This window comes from Argentina anserina, chromosome 3 (assembly GCF_933775445.1).
Source record: "Argentina anserina chromosome 3, drPotAnse1.1, whole genome shotgun sequence".
In the NCBI taxonomy this organism is placed as follows: domain Eukaryota; kingdom Viridiplantae; phylum Streptophyta; class Magnoliopsida; order Rosales; family Rosaceae; genus Argentina; species Argentina anserina.
The window spans coordinates 27,030,315-27,036,822 of record NC_065874.1 but is presented as its reverse complement, the minus strand read 5'-3'; positions in this window follow the sequence as shown (position 1 = coordinate 27,036,822).

Sequence of the window (6,508 nt, the reverse complement as noted above, 5' to 3'; positions counted from 1 at the left end):
CCGGTACGTTCGCAGCGGGTATGTTTGATCTCGTCACTTTAGCAATATCTACAAAGCCGTCGGGCATCGAATCCGCGACTTTCTGGAGGTCGATAATGCGTTGCACTTCTAACTCACTTTGAGCAGTGCGGGGATCATAATGAGACATAGTGGGGACACACCACGTCAATTCCTGACGTTCATTTGGAATGATAACATTCCCATCTCCCCCTAACGACGGGAAGCATGTCTCATCAAAGTGACAATCTGCAAATCTTGCAGTAAAGAGATCTCCGGTGGTTGGTTCTAAGTAGCGGACAATCGTTGGGGAATTATAGCCAACATAGATACCTAATCGTCTCTGAGGACCCATCTTAGTACGCAGCGGAGGCGTAATAGGCATATAAACGGCGCAACCAAAGATGCGTAAGTGTGAAATATTGGGTTCGTAACCAGTTACCATCTGGTACGCACTAAACGCTTGGTTAGCCGCGGGTCGGAAACGAATAAGTGTCGCTGCATGCAACACTGCATATCCCCACGCAGAGACCGGCAGGTTAGTACCCATAACCATTGCCCGAGCAACAAGCTGAATACGCTTGATGGTAGCCTCTGCTAGACCGTTCTGTGAATGAACATGAGGAACGGGATGTTCAACTTCGATCCCAATAGACATGCAGTAATCATCAAAAGTTTTGGAGGTGAATTCTCCAGCATTATCCAAACGAATGGATTTGATAGTATAATCGGGGTGGTGAGCCCGAAGTTTGATGATCTCAGCTAATAACTTAGCAAATGCAGCATTCCTTGTGGATAGCAATGCGACGTGTGACCAACGCGTCAATGCATCAACCAATACCATAAAATATCGAAAAGGTCCACATTCTGGTTGAATAGGTCCACAAATGTCACCTTGGATACGTTGTAAGAATGGAATGTTCTCGGTTGAAGCCTTAGCAAAAGAAGGACTTCCTTGAAATTTAGCAAGAGAACAAGCTTTGCAAAACGAGCGATGGGCATCAGAAATTGCCATGGAGGCATGTGAAAGCACGGGAGGCATCATAAGCTCCTGTGAAGGAGGGGATGCCTCCACCGACGGCATGAAAGCCGTGGAGCTGCCGAGTGAGGCATGCTCGGCCTCACCATGCGGTGCATGGGTCGGCACGGCCTCACCGTGCGGAGCACGGGTGAGGTGATCCTCCAATCGCTTCCGGGACTTGAAAAATGGATGACCATGTGAATTCTTAAGAATTCTAATCATCATATCACGTCCAGGGTGCCCGAGACGGGCATGCCAAAGCATATAAGAGTCCGAATCACAAAAGTTGCGTTCAACCGCATATGATTCAAAGATCCGAATGGAAGTAAGATACAAACCATTCCCAAGACTCTTCATCTTCTCTAAGATGCGGCGATGGCCTGCTTTCTTAGAGGTAACGCAAAGATATTCCTCTCCATTCTCAACATAAGTATCGAGGTGAAAACCATTGGCACGTATGTCCTTAAAACTTAGCAAGGTGCGGGGAGACTTCGGCGCATAAAGAGCGTCTACGACGTTAAGAGTCGTACCATTAGGCAACATGAAAGAAGCAGTGCCTCTTCCTTGAATGATGGATTTCGAGCCAATCATTGTAGTCATCGAAGAAGTCGAAAACACTAGATCCGTGAACAACTGCCTGTGCCGTAGGACAGTGTGGGTGGTTCCGCAATCAGCTAGACATTCGATTTCACCGCGGGACATCTACAAAATGACAATTAAGAGAGTCAGCGACACGGGAACAATTCTATACAATACGCCGTAGGATATTGTAAGAAAGGGAATCGGAACGAAGGTCGATCCCATCGAATGTATCACATGGCAATAGTACTACATTCTTCAACTAAAGAGTTGGAAATCATGGTATTGAAGCAGTGAAATACCAAACAGTAAACGAGGGTGGTATAAACCATCCAAAAATGGTGTGGAAACACACACGAAGAGTACCGGTGAGTGCATATAACGGACTTGGAGAAAACCGGAAAAACAAACCGGAAAACCATGTCAAAAGAACTCTAAACCGGGTGAATTTTGGACGAGGAAAACGTGGCAGCAGGGGCTGCTGCAATATGCCGGAAGAATCACGAGAAAACGACGAAAAAATCGTCGAAAAACTCGGTGGAAAACCGGCGGCACCGATTGCCGGAAAAACCGGCCGGCGGCTGTCGAAACTGGCCGGTATGGAGGTCGGGACTTCAGGTCCGACAGAGGACGCTGGCAGGAGCCGAGTGGCGGTGCCGGAAACGCCGGTAAATGGCCGGAAGACGGCGAATACGCCGGCAAAACGTGCCGGAAACGCCGGAATAGTAACCGGGGCGGCCAAGGCAAAACGACGTCGTTTTACGACGTTCCGAGGTTCGTTTTCCGAATTGTAAGTTCCAAATTCACAATGTAGTGCTATTGGGGTCCCATGTGACCCAAAAAGCGTCCAATTTAAAAACCACGTGAGTTGCACACGTTGATCATCATGCTAAGTGTCGGATAAATAAAATTCTCAAAGAGATCGTCTTGTAAGCAAGAAATGAGAAATTTTATTGAATGCCAATCTTTAATACATCACACATAAACTTCTAATTCCAAAATCAAAAGACTATTACAAAGTCAATGAAAATAACAATGGCGGTCGGCCATAACGATACTTGAATCATAAAGCTAAAGAAGCTAAAACGACTAATCAAAGTCGGGAGTATCCATGGTAGCAACCGGAGGCCTAGCTTTAGAAGCAAGGGGCTCGGGTTTCATGGAGATATGGTGAGTCTCGATCTCATAGTCCTCATCCACATGATTCGATTCGGGTTGTAGAAACTTCTTGTAGGCGGAGTAAGCCTTGATCATCTCTTTGCTAGCGCGACAATCGCGATTAAAGTGCTTAAAGGAACCACATTTGAAGCATGGAGACTTGCCATTACCGGAAGTGGAGGCATTAGGAGGTGCACGGCCTCCTTGGAGTGTGGGACGGGGACGGCCTCCCCCTGAGGGTGCGGCGCCGCCACCATCACGGGTCCATGTATTGGACCGAGGCCGAGATCGGCCTTGTTGCCTCCCACCACGAGAGTTGTTATTTTGGTGCTGATATGGAGCGTTCCTTGATTGATTCTTTTGCTTAGGAGCTTTCCCATAGTTAGCCTGTGGCGTAGAAATTCTTTTAGTGCCAACAGGTCTATTGTTGTTGTTGAGGAGAATCTCAGAATGTCTCTCCTTCTTAGCTAAGAGTGCCATTAGGTCGGCAAAAGACCGGATCTTCCCTTCTTCTACATGAGTGCGGTATGTATGAGCTTGAACCTCATAGTTGATTGGAAACGTGTCCAATGTCTTATTGAGAAGATCTAGGTCGGTCTTGATGACACCAACAGTGCCAAGATCGGATTGCAAGCATAGCATATCCTGATTGAAATCATCCACTCTCTTATAGTCCAATAGACGGATATTATCCCATCTAACGGTCAATTCAGGGAGAAGCTTATCATGAACGTTGTTGTACCGCAAGCGTAGTTTGTCCCATAATTCTTTAGGATCTTTTACGTTCAAGTATTGCCTCTTGAGAGTTGCATGGATGTGACGTCTCATAAAGATGAGAGTCTGAGTCTTAGCCATAGGTGGGAAATCAGCAGGAGGGTCGGCAAACATGCCTTCAATCCCTCGGCTCTCGAAAGCGAGTTCCATGTCGGAAACCCAGCGGTGGTATTCCTTTCCTTCTAGATCAAGAAGGCCAAATTCCGGTCGAGATGGCGATGACATCTACAAACACGAATACAGAATCGATTAGATTCAAGTATAATAGGAATTAGAAGGGGTGACGTATATGGTCACAAGAAAAATCGATGCAAGCGGCGATACTCATGATCGCACCCAAAACAGCGGTGCACTCAGGCGACCACACGAAAATCGATTAACTTCCCTTTCAAAACAATCGTGACTCCCCCAGGACCGTCACACAGAAAACATCGACCAAGAGGGGAAACCCATCCCTCTATAGTCTCATCGGCGTTATAAGAAAGGCCGGAATTAAGACAAGAAGAAGGCTAATAGCGCCCGATATAATATATCTATACGTTCAAAAGCGGGAACGTTTATAAAAATTTACCTTGGGAGGTTTGTAGTATACGGGAGTAGCTTCTCTTGAGTGAAGTCCTTGCTTGTGACTTTCACGTCTCTTGCGTGAATATGCGGGAGGAGCAATTTTGAGTGATTTGATGCGGGAACTTGCGGGGCAAAAAGATTTCTTTGCGGAGCGAATGCGGAGGAAGCTCGACGGCGAGCAGCAGGGGCGGCGAGCAACAGGTGCGGCGAGCGGCGAGTGCGGCGAGCGGCGAGTGCGGCGAGCGGCAGGTGCGGCGAGCAGCGAGTGTGGCGAGTGCGGCGAGCAGCGAGCGGCGAGTGCGGCGAGCGGCAGGTGCGGCGACGGAGGAAGGGAAGAAAATTTTGGAAGGCTCTAAAAGATTCAGGGTTTTTAGGGCTTCGTGCTGATAACGTGTTTGAGGATGAAATACTTGTATATTATTGAATGATATGGGGGCCTATATATAGGCATTTACAACACCACAATCCCGTAGGATTCGGAGTCCTAATCTACTACGGAGATGCTAATCTATCTCCTAACAGGAAACCTATTAGGCTAAGACACACACAAGGGTAGAATAGTAATTCTCCCGGAACATATATATATATATATATATATATATTAAATAGAGCCATATATGACAACATGTTGGTTTAGTAGAGTTGACTATGGATGGATCAAAGGTTCAATTCTCCTAACCAACGATTTTTTTCTAGATGTAAATTTTGAAAGTTTCTGGATATATCGCAAAATATCGAAAAATTTCGGATATATCGGGAAATATCAAAAATTTCCATCGAGAAATATTTGGTATATTTATGAAAATATCGGGAAATTTTAAAAATTTCTACTGAAAAATACTTAGTATGTAAAACATATATTCATATGACGGAAAATGGAAACGTTTGTGGAAATATCGAAAAAAATATCGATATTTTAATATTTATATTGAGTACTCCATCGTAGACAAATCCGTCGTAGAGGTCGGCTTATAAAAATCCAAGCTAGGAATTCTCGCTCCATGGATTATGGGCTCCACATGGGCAGACAAACACTTGAACCAGAATCATTCAATAATTATAAGAATAGAGAAGCTTCAGCTCCATTCATATTCACGTTCACATGGTCGAAATATCTTCGCGTACGTATAGTCTCATCATATCATCATCAATTTCATGAACAGTTCAGATTCTAAGATCATTGATTCATTTTGAGCTTGATATTTCTTTTTCTTTGTGCTCATACAAATTTGAAGTGATTGTCAGCAGAGAACCAATTAATTAAAAATTTGCAAATCCATTTCTTCACACAATAACCAAATCTTCCCGTAACTAAGTAAGGAAATCATCGAATCCAATCCTGGGATTCCCCACAGTCAACCAGTAGTTCCTCTAATAAGCAAAGGCAGGGCTGGCTGTGGTATGGTTACCGTTTTTTAATTTTGGCCTCGGCCATCTACTAGCCAATAGAGTTTGGTTTCACAATTTTCACAACCGCTGCCTTTATCATTCGCTCGGTTACCGGTGAATCGGTTGCCGCTGTCGGAGTTCGGTATTCAGTATGTCGACCGACAAATTATGAGGATATAAAGCAAGCATGGCGGCAACACAATAACCCAGAGACGACTAGAGAGAGAGAGAGAGAGAAAAGGAATAATAAACTTTCAATCAAGAAGTGTAGTTGTAAATTTGGATTTTTGAATCAATATAAAGAAGAAATGAAAAGACTTGGGAACAAATAGAAGAAAAATGATGAGAGAATGGAAGAAGAAGCAATTGAAATGCTGGAAGAAGTCAGACTCACATAGACGTCGAGGAGAGAGAGAAGGAAGAAAGACTGAAAGACTCAAATATATAGGATTTTTGACAAAAATTCCTATACTGGTTGGTTCGGTATTACCGAGCCTTCGTGATAGGCTCTACCATTGCCAAGCCGAGCACCTAGCTTTGATACGGTAGTACCGGTACCGGACCACCTGTTACCGCCGTCGTCGGCGCCGACAACACTAGTTTGGCTAGTTTTTGGTTGGTTCCGTCGGTTTGGCATTTTGGGCCACCTCTAAGCAAAGGTAACTTAAATGCAGCAGCCACTTCTACAAGTAATTTGAATTTTTAAGTCTCTATAGTTAATGCTTTTCCAGTTTTACCCCCTAACAGCAAACCGCAAAGCATATATACAATTACCCCCTTAAAGGTACATCTGGCTCTTACATTATAAGTTTAGTAAACAGTGAATATTTACTATTTTGTAGATGTTGTTTAGTGTAATCTAGGCTGCATGGAATCGGGTGCGGGTACGTAGAAGCGAAGCGTTTGGAAACGCGGAAGCGTTTTTTTTCCAAAAATTAAAGAAGCGGGTGCGTTTTGGAAGCGTTAGAATAATATATATATATATATATTATAATATTTTTATATTTTATTTTTAATTATTTT